The sequence below is a fragment of the Puma concolor genome, chromosome B1 (genome assembly GCF_028749965.1).
Source record: "Puma concolor isolate L17-30 chromosome B1, mPumCon1.1.hap2, whole genome shotgun sequence".
NCBI classification, from domain to species: domain Eukaryota; kingdom Metazoa; phylum Chordata; class Mammalia; order Carnivora; family Felidae; genus Puma; species Puma concolor.
In genome coordinates this window covers 96,878,892-96,905,560 of record NC_141670.1, presented here as the reverse complement: position 1 = coordinate 96,905,560, position 26,669 = coordinate 96,878,892, and the positions used below count along the sequence as shown (strand labels likewise).

General features: G+C 35.3%; 1 protein-coding gene across 3 annotated transcripts in view; it reads right to left on the bottom strand.

Annotated features, from left to right (window-relative positions):
- Positions 1-26,669, bottom strand: part of SCLT1 (sodium channel and clathrin linker 1) — a 217,658-nt gene that overhangs the window by 16,715 nt on the left and 174,274 nt on the right. The window contains exon 19 of one of the 3 annotated variants that reach the window (XR_015250225.1): positions 11,703-11,779. The exons of the other annotated variants lie outside the window; for them this stretch is intronic. The gene's annotated coding sequence lies outside the window, so the exon portion shown is untranslated. The remainder of the gene's footprint in view (positions 1-11,702; positions 11,780-26,669) is intronic. 3 annotated transcript variants of the gene reach the window in all.

Genomic DNA, 26,669 nt, shown 5'->3' with positions numbered 1-26,669 from the left:
AAAGAAATAGTAACTTTTTTTGTAGTCACGTATCACTGTTTTATTATGTATTTCTAATACAAGTACAACTGGCATAACCTGGTTTGGGAGCAAACATAGGGACACTTGTAAAGCAAGTGACAGATAACAACACTAGAGTGAAGTCAATTAAAGCAAGGGCATGGAGAATGCTTTGGACACTGGTCAGAATTCTTTGCACAGAAATTTAGTTCACAGGTTAATGGTGTTATAAGATTAAGTGGACATCAGCCAAGAGAGTTTGCTACTGTACCTTAACTTTACTACAGTACTTTATTATTACTTTAAGCTTGCAAAGTAGTTATTATTCTCATCTTCTAAGTAAAGGAATTAAGACTCAAATGATTTAATGTTCCTAAGGTCATGCAGTGACAATGAAAACACAGGGTTCACACTCAGTCTTTAATCAAAATCTTCTCTCAATTAAGTCACACTGCCTCATATCTTAAGCCCAATCAATTACAAAAGATATTAGTAAAGCATATCTGTGGCATCATATAGTATCGAGACCTAAAAGGCAAAATGAAGATTCTGTAAAAAAAATTTAATCCTAAGTATGTGGCAAAATGGTTAGTAATTACAAAGATTGTGATCTCAACTTTTTGTATGGCTTCAAAAGACCTGACTACTAAAAAAGGAAATTCATCGTACGGTTTCAAATCTCATTCAGTTAACTAAAAATACCACAAGTTAAAGCAGACAGGCCAGCTTTAGATATAGTAGAGCACTCTTGGTCATACTCCCAGGTTCTTTCCTTCCCTATCTGCACAATCCCCCTAAGTGATCTCATCTATTCTATGACCATAAAGGAATGTTAATGAGCACCTCATATGTAACCTGTCCAAAATGGAAACTACCTCTTATCTATACCATCCCAAGTTTTCTCCTTCCCAGTAAAAGGCCTCACCGTCTACTGAGATGTTCAAGTCTACGCTAAGACATCATCTTTGACTCCTCCCTTTTCCTCATTACCTATATTTGACTTAACAAATAAGTTTTGTCCTACCTTCCTAATAGATTTTATAACTGTCCACTTCTCTCCATTTCCATTTGACAACACTCTGCTCTAAGCTACTATTATCTATTGCCTGGAATTCTGTAATAATCTAGTATCTTGTCTCCCTGACTCAATTTTTGCCACGTCTGTATTTTCTACACAATAGCTAAAGTGTTCTTTCAAAGATCTAAGGATGTTTAAAATTCTCCAATGATTTCCCACTCCTGTATTTCTTTTAACTTAAAATAGTCTTAAATATTTTACTTAAAGTAAGAATATTTTACTTAAAACGCCCTACAAGATTCTCATGATCTAATCCATGCCTCGGTTCCTCAATGTTATAGCTTCTCTTTTTGTTGACTATACTTTATTTACATGGTCAACTCCTCTTAATTCTGGAGCTTTGTACTTCCTATTCTTCCCTCTGCCTGGAATATTTTCCTGGCTTTTTTGTATAGTTGGTTTATTTCTACAATTCAGGCCTTGGTTTAAAATGCCAGCTTTTCCGACCACTTTTTAAAAAATTGTGCAGTCCTTTCAGGTCCCGCCTCGTCCCAGTTACTGTCTATCATATTGACCTGTTTTCCTCATACCACTTAAAACATCTAAAATTATCTTATTTGTTGGCTTACCTCTTGACTATTTGTCTCTTCTCATTAAAATGAAAGCTCTAAAAGAGGAACTATATTCACAAGGCTTAGATTAATGCCTTGAACATACAGGGTGATTTTTAGCCTAGGCAAATTTTAGGTAACCCCACAGAATCAGTTAACCAGTACATTCAATGATAACATTTCTAATACACTGTATTTTGCCTTTTCAAATTTTTCACTATATATTTGCTCTCACGAGAAAACAAATTAGATAATTCAGTGATTACATTTTCAAAGTAGCTACCAAATGATATATTAAATTTGGGAGATTACTACTAGGGAAGTGAGTGTGAGATAGAGCTTTATGTACAAAAATCATTCACAGGAAGCTTATTTTAAGAAGTTATTTGAATAAGGAACTCAAAGTTACAAAGTATTATGTGAATTTTCTTCACAACATCTAATTTTAAGTCCTGAACTTAGGATAAGATAGAGGGAATATAAAGTTCATTCATTCAACAAATACTGAAATTAATGCCTGTCACATTCCATATATTATGCTAAGTGCTAGGGAGACAAGGAGGAACAAGATCCAGTTACTGCCATAGTGAAATTTATAAACTACTAAATACTGAAAAGCCCCTACTTTATAATATCGGTAGTAAATGCTATAAAAAGTGCTATGGGAATGTGTAGGGATGATTAGGGGATTAGAGCTGTCTCTCCAGAGGAAGTAGGCTTTTAAGCTGATGTATGAAAGAGAAACAGAAGTTAGATGGACAAAAGCAGAGTAAGGAAAGGAAGAGTGTTACAATCAAATCCATGTGTGAAGGCCAGGCAGTAAGAAAGGATAATAAATTCAGGGAACTGAAAGGAGTTCCGTGTGTGCAAGGCATAGAGTGTTACTAGGAGGTGGAAATGGGAGTAAGAGAGGAAAAGCTGGAAACACAGGAAATACAGATTGCAAAGGACCTTCTATGTCTTGACAGTAAGTTTAGACTTTATTATTAATACACTGGGGCGGCACTGAAGTACTTTAAGAAGAGATGTCACATGACTGGATTTGAATATCAGAAAATCTGCTGATTACAGCAAGAAAAAGTAGGTTAGGAGACATGACTGTGGTAAATTAAGGGTTATAGCAGTAATCCAGGTGAGCAATGTTGATAGCCTAAACTATTAGTCGGGAATGGACAGATTCAGGAGATATTTAGGAAGTAGAATTAGTAATAATTGATTCAGGGGTGCGAGGAGAAGAATTTCAGGATGACTTCTGGTGTTTTGTTTGAGCAAATGGGTAGATATTATCAGTCATGGAATGGGAAATACAGGATGAAATAAAAACTTGGGTTAGGAGTGAAATATATTTAAATGTATTGAGTTTGAGGTACCTATGGACATGCTCAGCAGAGATTTGGAAATACAGATTATTTCAAAAAGGTCGGCACTAGAACCTGTTTTATAATAATTAACCCTTTTCTGTTTGTTTCTGTCATAGAAATGGATATCCTACCTGGCACATGTTGAAAGGAAGAATTTCTACTCAAAATGTGCTTCAATTCTTAGTATCACTGGCATATATAATAACCGAAAAGTATGCTTATGAGGATAACAGCAAAGTTTTCCCTACAATTCATGAGTTTCTTTGAAAACACCATAAATGCTTTAAATAAAAAAAAGAGAGAAGTATGGTTCCTTATGAAATGGGAGCTTGAAATTTAGGCCAATTTCTTAGGCATTATAATCAATTACTATAATTGCTCAGATCATTCTGTTATTATTGAGGCACAGTTTTAAGATAAGAATAAGCCATGTATATTTTAGTTGATACAGCACAGGGGAAATTTCCTCAATGCCTGAAATCCTTTAGTGATGACTAAAGATTAAATCACATAAGGCTCTAGTCTATATTATACGAGAGAATTAAAAACAAAAGGTGTACTATTCGTTTCAGGAAAATGATGGATCTGCCAGCTGCAGCAAGTGCTTTCTTTGAAACTCTCTTATGACAAATTAACATAGCATGTGCCAGATGTTTTTTTTTTTCTGTTGAATTATACTATAATATGCTTCAGTTACTTTTAGTAATTACGCATTTTGTAATCTGCCAGTACCTGCAGCTGCCTCTCATTCTATTAAAAAAAAAAAAAAAGCAGTTATGGCAGCCAAACATTACAGATATATAGCCAAGAATAATGTTTTAAAGACTGATGAAAACTCCTTAGGCTTCAAACACTGTTTTATATATATATATATATATATATATATATATATATATATATATATATACATACACACACACATACATATATATATATTCACATATATTCATATATATGTATACACACATGTGTATATATCAATAAAATTGTATAGAATGAATTTATTTACATTATGTAATATTTTCTAAAGAAAATATTTTTCTGATGAAAATATTATATACTGTATATTCATTCATTCATTCAATACAATTTTATTGACTGACTATAGGCCAGGCAAGATGTTAGCTCATGGTCTTGCAGAAGAAATGCATGTAAATGACAGTCATACTACAATTCAAGAAGTGTCATAAAGAAGAACAGTATGGGAACGCCTGGGTGATTCAGTTGGTTAAGTATCTGACTCTTGGTTTTGGCTCAGGTCATGATCTCACAGTTCGTGGGTTTGAGCCCCACATTGGGCTCTGTGCTGACAGTACAGAGCCTGCTTGAGATTCTCTCTCTCTTCCCCTCTCTCTCTGTTCCTCCCCTACTTGTGCTTGCTCTCTCTCTCTCTAAAATAAATAAATAAACTTGAAAAAAAAACAGTATGGGAGTACAGAAAAAGGAAAGACTTGATCTGTCAGGGGTATTAGAAATGTCCTACAGAAAAAATGACATTTGAGTTGGGTCTGGAAGGAAGAAAACTTTTTCAGGTCGGGAATTGGGAAAGGACATTCCTACAAAGAAATTGCATGTACAAGCTACCTCTAGAATCATCCTTGATTCTTATCTTTTTCTTCATATTTCATAACCAATCCATCAGCACCTTCTATTACCTCTTAAAAAAATAAAAACTCCCAATGAATTCACCTTTCTCTTTCTTCTTAGTCTAAGCCACCATTATCTCTCTCGCTTTTTAAGTAATCTCTGCACCCAATGTGGGGCTCGAACTCACAACCCTGAGATCAAGAGTTGCATACTTTACCGACTGAACCAGCCAGGTGCCCTAAAGCCACCACTATCTCTTAACAAGAATCTTGCAATAGCCTTAAATTTTTTCTCTAGCTTTTTTAGTCATTTCCATTTTCTACCCAGTAGCCAGAGTAATCTTAAAAAAAAAGAAATCTGGTCAGGTAACATTTTTCAAAACTGACCACTGACCTTCATTCACACTTAGAATTCTTTTTTTTTTTTTCCTAAATATTTTTGACAGAGAGCGAGCGAGCAAGTGCACGCTGGGGTGGAGCAGAAGCAGGGAGAAGAGACACAGAATCCGAAGCAGGCTCCAGGCTCTGAGTTGTCAGCACAGAGCCCGACATGAGGCTCGAACCCATGAACCGTGAGATGGTGACCTGAGCCGAAGTCAGATGCTCCATCGACTGAGCCACCCAGGTGCCTCACACACTTAAAACTCTTTAACCTGTAAGATCAGGTCCTTGTCTGCAGCAGAGACAGTGTTCACCAAACATTCCGCTTGTTCCATATACATTTCCCTAGACTCTTATACAGTTAGATTCGGTCCCTATGACTGGTTTGGCCAATAAAAGTAAAAGGAAATGATGTGTGTATATCACTTCAGAGCTTAATTAAGAGTTACTGTTCTTCCATTCTTCTCTTTCCCGGTTTCAGTGATCTCAGGAAACCATATGTTCAAGATGGTGGAATCTCTACCAGCAGAGCCTTCTTGTAAAACTGTCTCAGATGTGTAATGTGAGCAAGAAATAAACCTTTGTTAAGTCTCTGAGATGTCAGTTTGTTTGCTGTGGTGCCTGGCATTACTTAATATAATACATTTTCCACATCTGTCACTATTGCCTTTATTTTGCATACTATTTTGTTTACTTCAAACATACCAAGTATATTCCTGCCTTGGGGTCTTTGCGCTAACTGTTCTGTCTGCTTTGATGATCTTTCTGCTGATTTTCAATGACAGAATACTTTTTGTCATTAGATCTTAAGATTTATTTTCTCACAGGATCCTATTCTCAGGGATCCACCCATTCATTAGCACATTGACTTATTTTAATTTTCTATATATACTTTATTTGATTATTTGATTTTAAGCATATACATATTTTTTTTACTCAACAATTCCACCTTCCCATCAATAATCTGCTATCTTCAAAAACCCCAAAAGAAAACAGGGGGACCTTGGGCTTTGCTGTATCATCAGTACTTAAAGAACAATAAATTCAATAAATACATGATGAGTATGTGGAGTGCAGACTAGGAGTTGTAAAAAGGGCTGGCTGAGCATGCTTGTTTTATTGAGGTAGGAATTCAGTGTGGCTGGAACACAAGGAACGTGAAGGACAGAGGCAGACTGCTGATAATACGGTGGAGAAAAGACTATAAAAAACCTATAGGCAACAGTAAAAGAGAAGTCTTTAAGTAGGCAGGGCCAGAATCATATTTGCTTTTCAGGAAAATAATCTGACAGCAGTATGAAAGATGGGATAGAGCAGAATAAAACTGAAGACAGAGAAACCAGAGAGAAAGAGGCTGCCTTAACAGCTGTGATTTAAGATGTGAAGGATTGGACAGGTGGACAAATATGTTACCATATGTTTACATATATGCAAGTATTTCTTTAGGACAGATTCCTGTACTTGGAATTTCAAAAGGATATGTATAGTTTAATCTGTTAGATACTGCTACATTACTTTATAAAAAGGATTTGCCGGTTTACACTCCCACCAATATTGTATATCTGTTCCTGTTTATTCATGTGTTTGCAGACACTGTGTAATACCTGTCATTTACATTTTTCTCTATTTGCTGGGTAAAATAAAATTATTGTTTAAATCTGCGTTTCTTCAGTGAATACTGTGGTTGAACCTGATTTGTTATGTTTAAACATATTTCTGCTTTTGTGAGCTGCTAGTTCACATACTTTTCCATCTATTAGCTTGTTAATATTTTTCATAATTATGGAATTCTTGATGGATTTTGCCTACTAATCCCTTATTTTATTTTTTGTCATTTGTCTTTTATCTTTGTTTAGTACCTTTCTTCATACAGAATTTTAATTTTTATGGTTAAATCAGTTAATCAATATTTTCCTTGTTTGCATTCTGGGTTTTGTGTTTTTATTACAAAGACTTTTCCATTCCAAGATACTAAAAATAATCTTATTTCTTCCAATACTTTCTTTTTTACTTAGCTTGTTAATCTATTTGGAATTTACCTTATATATGGAATATTCTAAATGATTTAAAATTTTTCCAACAGCATCTTTTCACCGTTGATTTGAAATGGCATATTCTCATGAACAAAATTTCTAATTTTACATGGTTTCTATTTTTCTGTATTGTGTTCAAATTATCTATCCCTATGCCAATACTACCATACAGCTTTACATACTTTGATACCTCATAGGGCAAATCTCATTTTTTTTCCTATAGAAGTTTTTGATTTAATCTGTAAAACTAACAGGGTCCCATCCAAGTAAGATTACTACAGATATATGACAGTTACAAATGTTATACAATAATAATAACTATTACAATTATTTTCTCTTGGAAGCTCAAAATTCCATGTTATATATATTTCAAGATAAAAGAGTAATTAAGAAGGAATAATTATAGATGAATTAATGAAATTTTATAAATAAAAGGAAACTTCAAACTGAAAGAAACCACAGAGGAGTTCAGATTTTTAAAAAGCTTTTATACTAGGTTTTAAAAAAATGTTTCGGGGCGCCTGGGTGGCGCAGTCGGTTAAGCGTCCGACTTCATCCAGGTCACGATCTCGCGGTCCGTGGGTTCGAGCCCCGCGTCAGGCTCTGGGCTGATGGCTCAGAACCTGGAGCCTGTTTCCGATTCTGTGTCTCCCTCTCTCTCTGCCCCTCCCCCGTTCATGCTCTGTCTCTCTCTGTCCCACAAATAAATAAAAACATTGGAAAAAAAAAAATTTTAAAAAAATAAAAAAAATAAAAAAATGTTTCTTCATTTATTTATTTTTTAGAGAGATAGTGAGTGGGGGAGGGACAGAGAGAGAAGGAGACAGAGAATCCTAAGTAGGCTCTGCACTGTCATCACAGAGCCTGATGTGGGGCATGAACCCACAAATTGTGAGACCATGACCTGAGCAGAAAGCAAGACTTGGACACTTAACTGACTAAGCCATGCAGGCACCCCATACCAGCTTTTTGAGACTAAGATGAAAAACTTCCTTCTATGGGAAAATTATTTAATTATTTTGTGTTACATTTAATTATGACTATACTTACTTATGGGTAAGATCTTAAGAAATCATAGCTACCTGATAATCATATTTAATGGTCATCAGAAGGAACAAAGGTTGCCAAAGGCAGCACAGTTAGTCCAAAGAGGACTCTAACGTCCTAAAGGTTTTGTGGCTATGCTGATATTTGGTTTTTCTCTAATATTTTTGCAACTGTAGTAAATAGGTGGATACATAATAAGCAAGAAGACAGCCGATTTATAAGAATTTGTTATAAAGTAGAGAGGACAGATGCAAACAGCCAAGTATTTTTGATTTGATGAGTCCAGACTAGCACTAATTTTTAAGGGGCCTATTTTCAGAGAGAAAGCTTTGATGCTTAATGCACACTGGGAAGCAGGATGCTGGACCTAATGTGAAAGAGTTCATTTTGGATACCTAGTGCTAAACACTTCTTGTATGAATGGTAGAATGTATAAAGTCACAGCATGTACAGAGAAACTCTTATATAGGGAGAGTCAAATTCATCAAATGAGCTATCTGCTTTTTAAGTACTGCTCTGTAGTTTATTTTGGAATTTATAAAAGACCTAATAGGTTGAAGACTTAGATTGTATCACTCAATCATTCTGAAAACAAAACCATTTCTAAGGAGAGCAAATGAATCTTTTCCCAAAGATCCAGAAATACTTTCTAGAAGTTAGCCTTGTACCCTAATGGTACAACATAGCATACATCAATTTGCTAAATGCCCAATATGGATGCTACTGCAAATATGTCCAGTAAAGATCATCACATTCGTAACATTTTTTTCCATTGGAATAAGCATAAATTTTAATTTTCTATTTCAAAAATTATAAATGTATTATGGTGTCCATATAATTCTCTGTTATAACCAATAGGTGAGATATGTCAGTGAAAATATTTTAGTAGCTACATTTCTATTGCAGAAAAATTTTTGACTTGATTTCATATATATTCCTCAGTGTTATTTATATCCTTTAACAGGACAGATATAATTTATATATATAAATCTTGCCTAAAATTTAGTGCTTTCTAAAACTAGTAATGTTTTCATAAATTAAAAGTGGAATACATGAGCTTCTCATACACACCTCATGAATTATATCATGCTTACTTTGAATACAATAATGTCTTAGCATTTATAAAGGCTATTCCCTAAACCCACTGTTCACTGTTTGCTTCCTAAAGATTTTCCTACGTGCTAGGCATGGAGTGAACATCTTGTATTTGTTACCATATAAATCCTTATAATAACATATGGGGTTTATAGATAAGTGGGAAGGACTGGGCCTGGGTGGGATTCAAATTCAGGTCTTACGTACTTTGACTTAGTGCTCTCATCTCTAATGCTGTGCTGCCTCCTTATGTGCTAAAAAAAAAAAAAATACTGTTTTTCAACATTATTAAATATAAAATCTTTTCATGAAAGGAAATAATCAATGCAAAATCTCATGAAAATGTTTCTATGTTGAAAGTTAACATTTTAGTTTTGACATGTCTGAGCATATAAGTACAATTTTAGTGACATAGTGAGAGACATGGATAAAGTTTTTCTTAGTATATCCCAATGTAATTTCTATATCCAACTGTTGTTTAAACAGTTGACACAGGAATATCAAGCAAAAGTTAACTATATCCTATAAAAGCCCAATTTTCCTATGCAAAATGATAAATATATACAATGAAACCTTGTTAGAATATAATGCTTTCTCACATTTTTATAAGTCTTAAACATTTATTTATTTTTGAAGGAGAGACAGAGCATGAGCGGATGAGGGGCAGAGAGAGAGGGAGACACAGAATCAGAAGCAGGCTCCAGGCTCTGAGCTGTTAGCACAGAGCCTGATGTGGGGCTTGAACTCACGAGCTGTGAGATCATGACCCGAGCCGAAGTCAGACGCTTAACTGAGTGAGCCACCCAGGTGCCCCCACATTTTTATAATTTTATAGAAATTATCATATAACCTAGAAATATTTAACTTAAGCATAATTATTCCTTTTTAAAAAGATATCTAAAGAAGTATGACTAATCTAAAAATTCAAAGCATGTAAAAAATGTAACCTATTTATTTTTGATTTACTTTTTTTAATGTTTTATTTTATTTTTTGAGAGAGAGAGACAGAGCATGATCAGGGGAGGGGCAAAGAGAGAGGGAGACACAGAATCCAAAAGAAGCTCCAGGCTCTGAGCTGTCAGCACACAACCCGATGAGCAACTTGAACCCACGAATGTGAGATCATGACCTGAGCTGAAGTCGGACACTCAATCAACTGGGCCACCCAGGTGCCCCGATAACGATTATTTCTAAGTAATCTTTCTCAATCTATTCAACCTACTCAGAATGCCAAAGACCATGGGGCTTTTAACATTTATTAAAAATAAGTGATGAATCACTAAATTCTACTCCTGAAATTATAACACTGTATGTTAAAACTCGGATTTAAATAAAATTAAACAATTAAAAAACCACAAAGTTTTACATTAAAAAAAATAAAAAATAAAATTTATTAAAAACAGTGCTCTAATCATGGGACAAAGACCAGATTGTCACAAAAGCAGGAGAGGTGATGGCTGAAAAAAATCTGTTTTTTGTTTGTTTTTTTGTTCCTGTCTTTAATAAGAACATCCAAAGAAGGGTTCTTTCCATATGTATTTATGTTAAGTTTATTAAAAACTGCTACACTGAACTAGGATGGCAGAAGGAAAAGTAGTGACAATAATCAATATCCATTTGAACTTGAAAGGATAAGATCATGATAAAAATTGAAAAGGATGTTGAAAATATCTCAAGGACAGTCAAGGACTGGCAATTCAGGGATACTAAGGCAATTAAAAAACTAAAAATCTGAGTATAAAATATTTCTAATCTAATAATAATATACATTTGCTTGATGTTTTATAGTTTGACACTGTGATATTTATACTATTTCCGAAATAACCTTAGCAAACTAATATAGCTTTTATGCTTATCAATGATAAAATTGCGGCTTGGAAAAATTGGTTTATGCATAATCACACATTTGTGGGGCAGAACTTGGATGTGAATTTAGCGTGTTAGCTTTTTATATACTGCAACTGACTCCTACATTAAGATCTTAAGTCCGTCACTCATGTTTAGGAGAAAATTTTTGAGGTCTCTAAAAACTGGTATTTCATTAGTTCATTGTTTAAGGTCACTGATAAATATATGGGTCTAAGCTTATATTTTTCAATATCTAAAAGGCTGTCAAATTAAGAGTTATGTATAAAAGATGGAGATCACTCAGGGAAACCATACACAGTCCTCTTAAGATTCTATGTAAACTGGAAATAAAATGAACACAATGCCTTCAGTTATGTGCTGAATGGATGATTTGGAAAGTTCACATTAATTCTGAAACATTACTTAAAAAGCTTTGAGAACAATTTAAGTTCTTAGTAATGACATACAAACTGAGTTTGATATAAATTCAAATTGATAGAAATGGTAAAAGAAATAAAAAATTAATTGACTAAAACTAGAGATCAAATTGCTAAAAACCTGGTAGCAGAGTAAACTTCCATTAGTATAGATCGTTATAGTCCGACTCCCCAACTAGAATGTAGTGTCTCCAATGGCAGGGCAGTATTTGACCACTGATTAAAACTGATGTTATAAGCTATTTTTAAAAATATTACATAATATAAGAAAAACAATAATCTTACCCATTTTTGGTGTCAAGTGATGGTATTATTCTCTTGATTTTGAAGGAAATAATTCTATTTCCTTTCTTTCCTTTTATCTAAGAGGTAAAAAAAAATCACTAAATTATTAGAAATTTGGTAGCCTTAACTTACTTAGGGTTTGGAAGGTTGTTTACCAAAACCTAGTTTTTAAGCCTGGACAGGGAAGAGGGTAAGCTTTGAAACTGAAAAGAATCTTAGTTATATTTACTGAATTCAAGGTACAACTGGAGTCAAGACACAAACTGTTTGACTAAACTAACGTAATTTCTTGATTACCTAATGTAATCTGCTGAGCATATCCGATCATGGTGCACCAGCACTGGTGAAAAGGCTAAAAAATTTACAAACAAAGATTTTATTTAAGTAGGAATATTCCTTAGAAGACTGGTTGTTTAGTTTTAAATCGCTTATTCCATGAATTATTTCTATTTGTTTCTCTCTTAAGGGCAGTTAACCACTTCATGTTGCTATATTAGGTATTCTTTTTTTTATGGAAAATTGTTTTCAAAAAAGACTGTTTTTAGTTGAAAATTCAACAAAGAGGCAGTATAGCAAAGTGGCAATGAAATCTATGGGACAAATGAAGAATTTGACCTTATATTGGAGCAGGGGTAGTTTATGTCATTACAGCAGGGTGTATGGGAAAAGATGCACAGAGAAATATAAATGCAGTAGAAGTTGTCTTCTGATTGCTTCTTTTTTCTCAGTGAAATAGGAATTGAGGTTACCAAATGAAAGTGGTTATGGGGAGGAGATATAAAAGATTTGAAGAAGGATATGAGGGTATGAAATAGTCACCAAAAAGAGTGGAATATATAGAGGTTGCCTGGCAGCTTAAAGACCCCTTTTGAGATGATGAATTAATTAATATATATATATTTTTAATGTTTCTTTATTCTTAAGACAGAGCATGAGCAGGGGAGGGGCAGAGAGAGAGGGAGACACAGAATCTGAAACAGGCTCCAGGCTCTGAGCTGTTAGCACAGAGCCCGACACGGGGCTCCAATTCACAAGCTGGGAGATCAAGACCTGAGCCGAAGTCGGACGCTTAACCGACTGAGCCACTCAGGCTCCCATAATTAATTAACATGTTTAATGTTTATTTATTTATTTATTTATTTATTTATTTATTTAGAGAAAGTGAGAGAGAGAGAGAGAGAGAGAGAGCAAGCAAGCACAGGCAGGGGAGGTGCAGAGAGAGAGTGGGAGAGAGAGAATCCTAAGCAGGTTCTGCACTGTCAATGCAGAGCCTGATGTGGGGCTAGAACCCACGAATGGTGAGATCACGACCTGAGCCAATATCAAGAATTGGACGCTTAACTGACTGGGCCACCCAGGTGCCTGATGATGAATTTAGAGTGAGATCACCAGCATGGCTGTGTGTTTTCCTCCAGCCACCTTAAGTTGAATGGGTGAAGGTACAGAAAGGACAACGGACTGGGGATAACCAGGGCTTGTCTGGCAAAAGGAAGAAGAGAAAGCATCAGCAGAGTTCAAAATGATTATCCCTGCTGACTCTTTCTAAACTACATGGCAGCTGATGGATGGGAGAAGATATCTCCAAATGACACATCAGATAAAGGATTAGTATCCAAAATGTATAAATAAGTTATCAAAATAAACACCCCCAAACCAAATAATCCAGTGAAGAAATGGGCAAAAGACATGAACAGACACATTTCCAAAGAAGACATCCAGACAGCTAACAGACACATGAAAAGATGCTGAGCATCACTCATCATCAGGGAAATACAAATCAAAACCACAATGAGATACCACCTCACACCTATGAGAATGGCTAAAGTTAACAACTCAGGCAACAACAAATGTTAGCGAGAATGTGGAGAAAGGAAAACACTTTTGTACTGCTGGTGGGAATGCAAACTGGTGCAGCCACTGTGGAGAACAGTATGGAGGTTCCCCAAAAATTAAAAACAGAACTACCTTATGATCCAACAATTGCACTACTAGGTATTTACCCAAAGGATACAAAATGCTGATTCGAAGGGGCACATGCACCTCAATGTTTATAGCAGCACTATCAACAATAGCCAAATTATGGAAAGAGCCCAAATGTTCATTGACTAATGAATGGATAAAGAAGAGGTGGTATATATATATACAATAGAGTATTACTTGGTGATCAAAATGAATGAATGAAATCTTGCCATTTGCAACAATGTAGATGGAACTAGAGTGTATTATGCTAAGCGAAATAAATCAGTCAGAAAAGATAGATATCATATGATTTCACTCATATGTGCAATTTAAGAAACAAAACAGATGAACATAGGGGGAGGGAAGGAAAAATAAGAAGAAAACAAAAAAGAAAGGGAGGCCAACCATAAAAGACCCTTAAATACAGAGAACAAATTGAGGGTTGCTGGAGCAGGGCTGGGTGGGGGGATGGGCTAAATGTGGATGGGCATTAAGGAGGCACTTGTTGGGATGAGCATTGGGTGTTAGGTGTAAGTGATGAATCGCTAAATTCTATTCCCGAAATCATTATTGCACTATATGTTAATTAACTTGGATTTAAATAAGATTAAAAAAAATAAAAAATAACTTAAGAAAAACTATATTCCCTTCTAAAAAAATATATACTACCTATTCCCTTTTTCTGCTTTACATTTCTCTTCAGCCCTTATCATTCTCTACCACACTGTATACTTAATTTCTCTTGTTTACTATCTTTATTAGAATGAAAACTCCAGGAAGGCAAGGATTTTTTGTCTGTCTAGTTCACTGCTATTGTCTTTTAAAAGCACATCTTCTTGCTGGATAACGGCAAAGCAGTTTCACCCCCTCACTCTCCACCAATGCCCTGTAGTTTCACAGAGAGAACTGACTGGCTGGCTTATTAGCTAGGAGCTATTTTTAAAGGACTAGGTGCTTTGGATATAACTTTTATTTTTAAAACTGGTAATATTAACTTATTCTTATTAAAATAAAGGAACCTTAAGGTGATGGAGGTTTCTCTAAAATTTTCTTAAGTAGAAGAGAGTAATATAAAGTGGAAAGTGATAGAAATGATATTGGAATACTGTAAGGGCCCGATGAGAAAATCTCTGTAGCCACCTTCTTCCTAACTGGTTAGGAAGGGGTGGGAGAATAAAATGAATTAACATTTATAAGAGGCATCTCTGGCATAGTGTGGAAAATGGATTAGAGGGAAGACAAGTTTAGGGTTCCAGAAATCAATCGGAAAGCTGTTGCAGTAATCCAGGTAAGGAGATGAGGGTGGCCTGAACTAAGGAGTGAGATAAAGGCAAATATCTTTGAAAAACATTAAGGAGGGAAGATCAGCCAGACTCAGTAATTGTGAAGGTACGGGAAAGGAGGTAGAAGGAGAGGGGTCAGGGCAATTTGCTCTTCTGGTCATTCTATGGACCACATCAATGTTGTTTTCAAGACTCTGATGATTGGAAACCACTGGACTACTTCCCATAGTATTTGAATTTTAGCTAAAAACACGACAAAAGCATATGAAAAACAAATAGTTTCCAGTATTCAAAAGATTAAGTTATGGTGGTGTGATGACAGGCAGCAGGATTGAGATTTTTTTGACACACTGGACTCATTCCATGAAACTTTTTTTTTTTTTTTTTGAGAGAGAGAGAGAGAGAGAGAGAGAGAGAAGATGTGTACAAATAGGGGAGGGGCAGAGGAAGAGAAAGACAGTCCCAAGCAGGCTCTGTGCCCATCGTGGAGCCCAAAGTGAGGCTTGTTCTCATGACCATGACATCATGACCTGAGCTGAAATCAAGAGTTGGACACTTAACCAACTGAGCCACTTACATGCCCTCAGGAAACTCCTTTAAATCAGTCATATATGGAGCTACCTATTCTGCTTGCTCATAAAGCTGGCATTGCATCTCAGATTTCAGGTGGAAGGGATTCTTCTTTGGTCTTATACTACTGGCTGGCAAAAACTCCTTTAAAAAAAATCACACTTCAGTAATTCAACTAAATCACCTATAAATGTTGTACATAATACTTAACAAATGCCCAGCACTATGCTATGGACTTTATGTTTACATAAATATTTATGCTTATATATGCATATTCATTCAATAAATATTATGTGCCAATAACTACTGATGTGTTGGTGCCTATGGATACACATGCTTACTTCACAGAGGTTTGTAATATATGACCAATGTGTACTTGAAATTTTAGAACAGGAGTTCAAACATGAGTTCAAACAATTGGATAAATAATCCTAGCCACATTATTTTGTGTGATATTTTATCCTCTGAAAGTATGATCTTGATTATGAGCAGTACTAATTTTAACTTATTTCACTCAATCCTGGTGCCTTCATCTTGGACTACGTATTCCTTTATCATCGACAGTTTTCATAATAATTATTAGAATGAATACCATTTAAACAACTTTATGAGATAAGAAAAAACTTCACTATAGGCTGTGGTATAATTATGGCAATTTATGTTTCTTAGTTTCTTGAATAGTGGCGGCACATTATACTTTATCATGTTTCACAAAGTTCAATTGCATTTCAAAAACTAAAATTCTGCATAAAGGATCAAAATTGAAAGGGGAATTTGTCCTAGAAAAGAAAAAATAATTGAAAAAAGATCAACTAGCTTTCATTCATTCACTCAATAAATATGTTTTGAGTATCTTCTAGGGCTGGACACTCTTTTAGGGTCTAGGGATATAGTGGGGAACACAAGAGACAACTTACTTTATGCAGGGAGAAAGTAAAGATAAAAAGTATATTTTCTCCCTTCATGAGGGAGAAAGAAGATAAAAAGTATAAAGAAATAAATATAAAATGAAATTACTTTAAAATTTTTTTTAAATAATTTTTTAAAATTTATTTATTTATTTTGAGATAGCATGAGCAGGAGAGGGGCAGAGAGATAGGGGGAGAGAGAGAATCCCAAGCAGGCTCCATGCTGTCAGCACAGAGCCTGATGCAGGGCTGGAACTCACAAACCGTGAGATCATGACCTGACCTGAAATCAAGAGTCGATGCTTAACTGACTGAGCCACCCAGGTGCCCCTTTAGATTTTTTTTTTAATGTTTGTTTGTATTTGAGAGAGACAGACAGAGTGCAAGCAGAGTAGGGGCAGAGAGTGAGAGAGGCAGAATCTGAAGCAGGCTTCAAGCTCTGAGCTGTCAGCACAGAGCCCAAAGTGGGGCTTGAACTCACAAGCCACGAGATCATGACCTGAGCCACAGTTGGATGCTTAACCAACTGAGCCACCCAGATGCCCCAAAATGCAGTAACTCTTAATGATGAACACTAAAAGGAGAAACAAAAAATGGGTAATGGGATATAGTAACTTCTTAAGAGCAGGGCCTGGTCTTACTCATCGCTGTGTTTCAATAGCAGCTAGCAGAATGCTTAGAAAAGAGTGGTCTCTCACATGTTTTTTTTTTATATAAATTAAAGTGAGTTTTTAGGTATCTGCTTTTGTTTCTGAAAGTACCTGTATAAATCTGCAAACTGAAGTATCAGACACTTTAAACTGGAATTCTGAACTTAATTCTGAACTTAATAAAGTGTAGAGACAGCCAAGATGTAAATAATCTTGCTGAACACTTTTAAAGGTGTCCTAAAACCCTGAATCTGAGCAAATTTGGATATTTTCAGGTAGGTTTACCAATAAAAAAAGCAACTATATAAAATGTTAATGTGCTTATATTCTTGCAGAGTTTATATCATTTTAATAATCTACATGTAATTTTTAATACAAAGATAATAGTAAACCAAATTGATTTATTCATTACTTTTTTTTCTGAGAACTATGGGAAAAATGAAGTGTAATGAGACCCACAAAGAAGTGGCACTGCCTTTCTCTTAAGCCTGATGCAAAATATCTGTCAAGTGACAAAAGCTTTTTGGGTAGATTTATAGTGTCTAATTATCAAAGCATACTGACTGAAGAAAAAGCTATTATGTTAGAAAATGCAATGTTAAATCTTTACAGGACATCCTCCGCATGGGAAGTCTCTCACTAAGCAAGAAGTATAGTTACAAATTATGCTACATTTTTCAAGATGTTTTTAAGATCTCAGCTAACATGACAGGTACTTTTTATCTTTCAACACCTTGATATAAATAAATTCAAAGTTAGGCACTTCTGTCCTATTAAAATCTGTCCTTATATCCTAGGCTTATGACTCTATACTATTAGTTGCTTCACGGTATAATATAGTTGTTTTTAAATGTTGTCTTGACTCAATTTTGAGGCCCTAGCAAGAGGTCTGTTTTTTTTTTTTTTTTTCCTTGTACAGCCGATTAAATGCACACTCCCAACCACTTTGGTTATGTGGCTCTCATACTCTGGACCACTGTACATCTGCCTTAACTGCCCCAGGGCGAGGTATCAGGCAACCAGAGCCCATTGAAATCATTCAAATTATCCAATCCTAACCCTACTTACCCTGCCTTATTCCTTCCACCGGAAAATACAATAAAGGGACTTGCCCACTGTTACCCCTACTTCCTTTGCCTTGTGACCCTTCAGTGGCCCTCTGTGGTGTGCTGTGTTTGCCCCAGGAAACTGTGATTATAAGAAATTATAAAATTCTTTCCTTTGTCTCTTAATCTGCATCTGCCCTTGCTATATCTCACTCAAAGTAATTTGGTTACAACACAGAGGCACACAATGTATTTCTTTTAGTTAAGACATAATACTAATATCAATTGCTAATGTTTATTAAAGAAGTAATATGTTCTATAAGTGCAACACTGGTTCTAAAGACCCTGAGGCTAATTCCCTGTAATAGTTTGAATTGATTTATTTTGTAGCTACAGTCCATTTCAACTTCCAGGATGCTGTAATCGACCAGACACACATGTAAACTCTGTACAAGACAAAAGTTATCTAAAGATTTTCACCAAGACATATCAATCACTGTGCTAAATGAGGTGGCTATTTTTAAAGAGATATATATGCTTAGATCCAGTAACAGCACACCAGGGCATTCAGATTAATCAACCCATGAAAAACTCTACAACACTTTAAAAGCATTAAAGAGATGAAAATATAGCAAAAAGTCCCAAGATAGTTACTGAATGGAAGTTTGTAACGAGAAAAAGAAGCAGAATACTGGAACACCAATGCTTCCTATGCCCCAGAAGGCATTTACAATAGCCCATATTTAGGATCTCGTTCTTTCATGAGGGGGTGTGGTAGAGAAACCTTTTCCAATACTGATACTCTTTCAGGATAAAGGTGAAACATATCTTAATCCATGTCCTTCCTTGTAAAGTCATAGAATTATAGAGAAGCTACTTTGGTCATAAGCAAAACAGGAGAAGAAAAGAAAAAAGAAATATTCCTGTGAAGTTGTGGCCACAGACCAGCTATCTTACAGATTTACCTCAAAGAACAAATACCTAGGGTAGTCCAGAAAGCCTAACTGTATGGTCAAGTGCTCAAAACCAGAAGTGCTCTAAGGCATCCAGAAGCAGCAAAGGCAAAGCCTGTCTAGGTAATCCCCATAACAAAAATTTTCCAGTGCAATTACTAACAAGCAGATAGAGCAACCATACAACATGAATAGAACCAGCAGAAACAAACCTGTCTCATATTGAATTTATCAGATGTGGTCTTTCAAATAATGTTTACTATTTTAAAAGAAAAGCATGGCAAACTTGGAAATGTCAGCAAGAAAAAGGAGGCTTTAAGAATGTAAAATGGCAGATATGACCAAGTTAAATAGAACTTCTAGTAACAAAAAACCCTTAAGATAAAAACTCAGTGGACATATACAGAAGGTTGAACATAAAGAGAACATAAAATATTAGACTTGAAGAAACTGAATATAGCACAGTGAAAGAAAAAGATGGAAATAGAGACACAGTAATGTAGTATGGGAGAGAGAGAACTGAACAAAGGCAATATTTGTTTTGTTTTTAAAACCAACCTTATTGAAATGTAATTATGGAAAATAAATGTAGTCATTTTGAGTGTAGGGTTTGGTAAGGTCTGACAAATGCATATAGTCACATAACTACAATCACAGTTAATACACAGAACATGTCCATCACCCCAAAATATTCCCTCATGACCCCATGTAGTCATTGTCCCATCTCTAACCCCAGCCCTACACATCCACTAAACTGTTCTCGTTACAGATTAAAATTATTGTTCTCAGAATTTCATATAAATGTGATCATACAGTGTGCACTCTTCTTTGGCTTTTGTTTCAGCTCACTTTTGACAATCATCCATGTTGTTGCATTTATCAGTAGTTTGTCCCTTTTTATCGCTGAGTATTTATCCACACACCTCTTGATGAACATTTGGGTTTTTTTCCCCATTTTTGGTTATCATAAATAAAGCATCTACAAAGACTTGTGCACAAGTTTTTTTGTGTGTGAATCTGTTTTCATTTCTCTTGGTTAAATATTTATGAGTCCAACTGCATGATAATATAGTAAGTACATATTTAACTTTGTAGTAAACTGCCAAACTGTTATCGTTATTGACCAGTAAGATTTTTTTAAAATACTCCGGGGGCACCTGGGTGGCTCAGTCGGTTAAGCATCCAATTTCAGCTCAGGTCATGATCTCACGGTCTGTGAGTTGGAGCCCCGTGTTGGGCTCTGTGCTGACAGCTCGGAGCCTGGAGCCTGCTTCAGATTCTGTGTCTCCCTCTCTCTCTTTGCCCCTCCCCCATTCGTGCTCTGTCTCTCTTTGTCTCAAAAATAAATAAAAATAAACATTAAAAAAAATAAAGTACTCTGAGTACAAGTTCTTTGTCAGTTATACTATTTGCAAATCTTTTCTCAGTCTTATTTTGATTTTCTTAAATGGTGATTTTTGAAGAGAAGTTAATACAATGTAGTCCAATTTATCAATTTTTTAAATGATTTGTTCTTCTTGTGTCCTATATAAGAAATTTTTGCTTACTACAGATTTTTTTCATGTTTCTTCTAGAATTTTTGTTGTTTTCCTTTTATGTAAGACTATGATTCATTTCAAGTTACTTTTGTATATTGTGTAATGTAATGGTGTGGCAGGTAGCCTCTAAAATGGCTCCCAATTTCTGTACCTTCTGGTATTCAGACCCCCACATTCAAAGGGGGTGCTACACACAATAACTTGATTCTAATTAATGGAAAAAGGTAAAAGTGATGAGATGTCACTGAAAGATTAGATTAAAAAAGACAACAACTTTTGCTTTCCCTTCTCTTCTTTCTTCCTTTCTTTGCCTCTTTCTTTCTCAGCTCTCACTCTGAGGGAAGCAAGCAGTCATGTTGTGAGTACACATACAAAGAGGCTCACGAGGCAAGGAACTGATATCTCCTGCCAACAACAATTAATACTCGAGGACTGCCATGGCTTTAAAGTGAACTTGGGAGTGAATCCTCCCCTTTGGAGCCTTGAGATGCCTGCAGTTTCATCACAGATCCTGAGTCAGAGGCATTCTGATTCAGATAAGCCTGGACTCCTGACCCAAAAAAACTGTGGAATAATAAATGTTGTTCTAAGCCACTAAGTTTTGAAGTAATTTGTTATAACAAATTACTAATACAAATTAGTAATAGATAACTAATACAAAGGTTTTTTTTTTTTTAAATCAAATATGGAAAACTTTTGACTATTATTTCTTAAAATACCCCTAACTGTCACCCCCACACTTGACCCTGCTTGATATTGTCCCTCTGGTCACTGAGGCTGTTTTTGTTTTTGTCTTTTTTTCTCATTATGCTTCATTTTTGGGTAATTTTCTTTTCTGTCTTCAAGTTCTCTGATCTTTTTTCCTGCGGTGTATAATTTTTTGTTAATCCCATCCAGTAAATAAAGCAATTTCCAATTTTATAATTAGCATGCCCAAATTTTCATATGGTTCCTTTCTCATCATCTTCATGTATTTCTTTAAATCACTGGGCACATTTTTAACCACTAGTTCAAAGTTTAATTATGCCAAACCTCTGTCATTTCTGAGTGTGTTTCTATGCACTGCTTCTTTTTTTCTTGGTTATGGGTACTATTTTTTGCTTACCTGGTAATAAAAGTGTTGGATTTTTTCTGGCAGGCAATTAAATTACTTGAGAACATGCTAGATTATTTTGAGGCTTGGTTTTAAGTCTTGTCAAGGCAAATTTAGAATACCTTTTGTTCTAGGCTGGCTTAATTCTATTAATAAGCTAAAGTCATTCTAGAATCTTTACTGAAGGATTCTCCCCTCTGCCTGGGCAGAACTCTAATATCTCCTAGCCCTATGTGAGCTATTGATGTTTTTCAGCTTATAGCTCCTTAGTCATTGTTTGCCTAGCTTCTTTGAGTTTCATTCTATGTATGAGTAAGAAACACAAAGAGACTACTATGCAGATTTCTAAAGCTCTTTCTCTGTGTAGCTCTATCTTCTCTGGTTCTCTGCCTTGCAAATTTCAGTTACTCAGGCAGACTTGGAAGTGGCTGAGATGTACCCTCTCTGGACCATGGTCATGAAAGTACCTTGACACAGAAATCCAAGGTGAGTCTAGATTTTATCTTGTTTCTTGTCTCTCTTGTATCAGAAAAATAATTGTTTCAAATATTTTGTCCAGTTTTCTAGTTGTTTCTTGTGGGAAGTTAAGTCTGGCACCAGTTTCTCCATCATGGCAGGAAACAGAGATTTCCAGATGCCATATTTGAAAAGTTGACATCTGCCAATTTTCTGAACCAACACCAATCTACACTATCAACAGGCACAAAATACAACAAATGAAATGACACCCATACTTAAGATACATCACAGTGAAAGGACAGAAAAACAAAACATTTAAATAGTCATAGGAAAAGAGATTACTTTCAAAGGAGTGACAAGTGAGGTGGCCAGATGTCTTCTATATAGAAATAACAGAAGTCAGAGGTAAACAGATTGTTTTTAATTTTCTGAAAGAAAATAGCAGTCAACTTGGAATTCTGTCAACCAGCCAAAATACTGCTCAAATAGGAACATAAAAAGTAGGAAAAATAGGGGCGCCCTGGGTGGCTCAGTCAGTTAAGTGTCTAACTTTGGCTCAGGTCATGATCTCACAGTTCATGATTTCGAGCCCAACTCTGGGCTCACTGCTGTCAGCACTGAAAACGCTTTGGATCCTCTGTCCCCCACCATCTCTCTCTCTGCCCTTCTCCTGCTTATACTCTGTCTCTCAAAAAAAAAAAAAAACAAAAAAAAACAAAAAAAAACAAAACAAAAACCATTAAAAACAAAAAAAGTAGGAAAAGTAGTCCTACCTAGCTGGAATGTTTGAGATATAAGAAGAAATGCAGAACAAAGAAGGTGGTAAATATATGGGCTAAATGAACTGTAATTATATAAAATAATTAGCAGTGTGAAATAAAAACACTACAAAGCAGACTTAAAAATTTGGCAACAATAACATATAAGTTGGGCCAGGGAAACAAATGGTGTTAATATGTTCCAAAGTTCTTGGATTATCTGGCTAGAGGAAAATGGCTTTGATTAACTTTAGACTTTCCTATGGTAAATATATATGGCATAATTTCTAGGGTAACAGAGTATTTAATTTCTAAAACTTAAGGGGAGAAGTGGAATGATTAAAAAAAAATACCTAGTCAATAAAAAAAGATGAGAAAGGAAAGAAAAAGAAAGCAGAGATGATAAAAATAGGAAGTACTAAAATAAAACATAACAAATCTCAATATACTTTGGATTACACTGAGTATAAATGAACTAAATGGTCTAAAACAAAACTATATACTGTTTCTAAGAGACATATCTATGGAAAATAGAAGTAATTAACAAAAAGAGAGTATGTCCCCATATGTTTAGAAATTTAAAAATGTACTTATAAATAACACATGGATTGAAAGAAGAAATGAAAATCAGAAAATATTTTGAAGTAAATAAGAGTGAAAATACTAGATGTATCAAAACTTGTATGCTAAAGCTATGTCAGTGTCTGGGAGAAAATCAATAGCATTTAAGAAAATATATTCAAATGATGAAAAAACAAAAGGTGAAAATTTGTAAGATATGCTTCTATTTCAAGAAGACAGAAAAGGAACAGCAACATGAAAGCAAAGAAAGCAGAAGGAGCGAGGTAATAAAGAGAAAATATATAACAAATATAAAATAAAGAAGATTAAAAAATCAAAGCTTATTTACAGAGTAATGAAATTGACAATCCTCTGGTGGAATGATAAGGACAAAAGAGACTAGGTACAAATAATATCAGTATCAACTGAGAACAAACTGAGGGTTGATGGGGGGTGGGAGGGAGGGGAGGGTGGGTGATGGGTATTGAAGAGGGCATCTTTTGGGATAAGCACTGGGTGTTGTGTGGAAACCAATTTGACAATAAATTTCATATATTAAAAAAAAACAAATAATATCAGTATCAGCAATGCAATCATTACAGATGCTTCAGACATCAGATAAGAAGATATTATAAACAAATTTTAACCAAAATACTTGGAAATTCAGAAGACGTGGAGGCATTTCTAGAAAAATATAATTTATCAAAACTGTTTCAGAGAAGAAAAAGAAAATTTGAAGAGTTTTTTTTAACTGTTCAATGGAATCAACAATCAAAGATATTCCTATAGAAATCCCAAAACAACAACAACAGCAACAACAACACTCCAGGCCAAGACAGTGTCACTGGAGAGATCTACCAAATATTCAAAGAAAATAAACATTTCTAACATACAGTTTATGAGAAAACAAAAAAGCAATTTTTTGAGGCTGGCATAACTTTGATTCTACAAATTAACAATGAGAGTTGAAGAATGGAAAGCTTCAGGTCCATCTCTCTAGTGAACACAGATGAAAAAATACTAAACAAAATACCAGCAAGCCAAATCCAGAAATATATTAAGAAGAATGTATTCGGACTGTGTTAGTTTTATTATAGGAATATAAATTTGGTACACTAGCAAAATTGATCTATAAAATTTATCCCATTGATTATAAGAACAAAATCAAATGATTACCTCAAACAATACAGAAAAATCTTTTATAAAATTCAATAGGATAAAAACTCAGAAAAATAAGAAAACTTCCTGAATCTAACAGAAGTTATCTCCCAACACAGAAAACATTATACACAAAGATGAAGACTGAAAGCTTTCTGAGATTGAAAAAAAGGAGAGGCTATTACTCTGATTCTGCACTGTAATGGAGATCTAGCCAGTGTAATAGGTGAAAAAGGGAAATAAAATATGTGATGACTGGAAATAAGTAAAAAAGTTGTGGTTTATATATACAATGGACTACTACTTGGCAATGAGAAAGAATGAAATACGGCCTTTTGTAGCAACGTGGATGGAACTGGAGAGTGTTATGCTAAGTGAAATAAGTCATACAGAGAAAGACAGATACCATATGTTTTCACTCTTATGTGGATCCTGAGAAACTTACCAGAAGACCATGGGGGAGGGGAAGGGAAAAAAAAAAGTTACAGAGAGGGAAGGAGGCAAATCATAAGAGACTCTTAAAAACTGAGAATAAACTCAGACTTGATGGGGGGGTGGGAGGGAGGGAAAAGTGGGTGATGGGCATTGAGGAGGGCATCTGTTGGGATGAGCACTGGGTGTTGTAAGGAATCCAATTTGACAATAAATTTCATATTAAAAAAACTGTTATATTCAGAGAGGATATAATTATACATAAACAAAATCCAACATATGCATTAATTTCTTAAATTATGTAGAAAACAAAATGTGCAGTTATGAACCAAAGTTGCAATAATACTGGCTTTTAGACGATCTGCCCTTTTTTTTTTTTTTTTAAATGTTTGTTTATTTTTGAGAGACAGAGACAGCGACAGAGCACAAGCGGGGAAGGCAGAGAGAGGAAGACACAGAATCCAAAGCAGGCTCCAGGCTCCAAGCTGGCAGCAAGGAGTCTGATGCAGGGTTCAAACTCACGAGTCTCAAGATCATGGCCTGAGCTGAAGTCAGATGCCAACTGACTGAGCCACCCAGGCACCCCATAGACTAACTGTTTTTTAAAAAATCTATTACTCTTAAATCAGGTAGAAAACAAAGAGTAGAGTTATATTTTTCTCTAAAAAATTTTTTTAAGTGCTTATTTATTTTTGAGAGAGAGAGAGAGAGTGTGCAGGGGAGGAAAAGAGAGAGAGGGAGACACAGAATCTGAAGCACATTGCAGGTTCTGAGCTGTCAGCACAGAGCTGGGTGTGGGGCTTGAACCACAAACCTTGAGATCATGACCTAAGCCAAAGTCAGACACTTAACCTACTAAGCCATCCAGGTGCCCCTTGTTTTCTACGTAATGTAGGAGCCTGATGCATTTTGAACAATTGTTTGTTTATGCTTTTGGACATAATGTATAAAGGTATAATTTTGTGACATCAACAACTGAAAGGAGTGGGGACAGAACTATAAAGGATCAGAGTTTTTGTATGTTACTGAGGTTAAACTGGTATAAACCCAAATTAGTGTTACAACTTTAGGATGTTACATGTAATCCCTATGGTAATCAATCTCTCTCTCTCTCTCTCTCTCTCTCTCTCTCTCTCTCTCTCTCTCTCTCTCTCACACACACACACACACAGAATATACACAAAAGGAAATGAGAAAGGAACTTAAATGTTTCATTTAAAAAAATCAGCTAAACATAAAGACAGTAATGCAAGAAATGAAGGACAAAAAAGCTGTGAAGTATATAGAAAACAAATAGTAAAATGACAGAAGCAAGTCCCTCCTTATCTGCTAGCCTTAAAAGAAAAGGAGATTCTGGCATACCCTACAACATGGATGAGTCTTGGGGACTTTGTGTTGGGTGAAATAGGCCAGTCACAGGGGGACTGATACCTCTGATACCTATATGAGGTACTTAGGGTGGTAGTCAAGGTCACAGAGACAGAAGTGGAGTGGTTGTTGCCAGTGGCTGGAGGAGGGGGAAGAGGGCACTGGGGGAGTTTAGTTTAATAGGTACAGAGTTTCCAATTTTCAAGATGAAAAGCAATTCTGGAGAAGGAT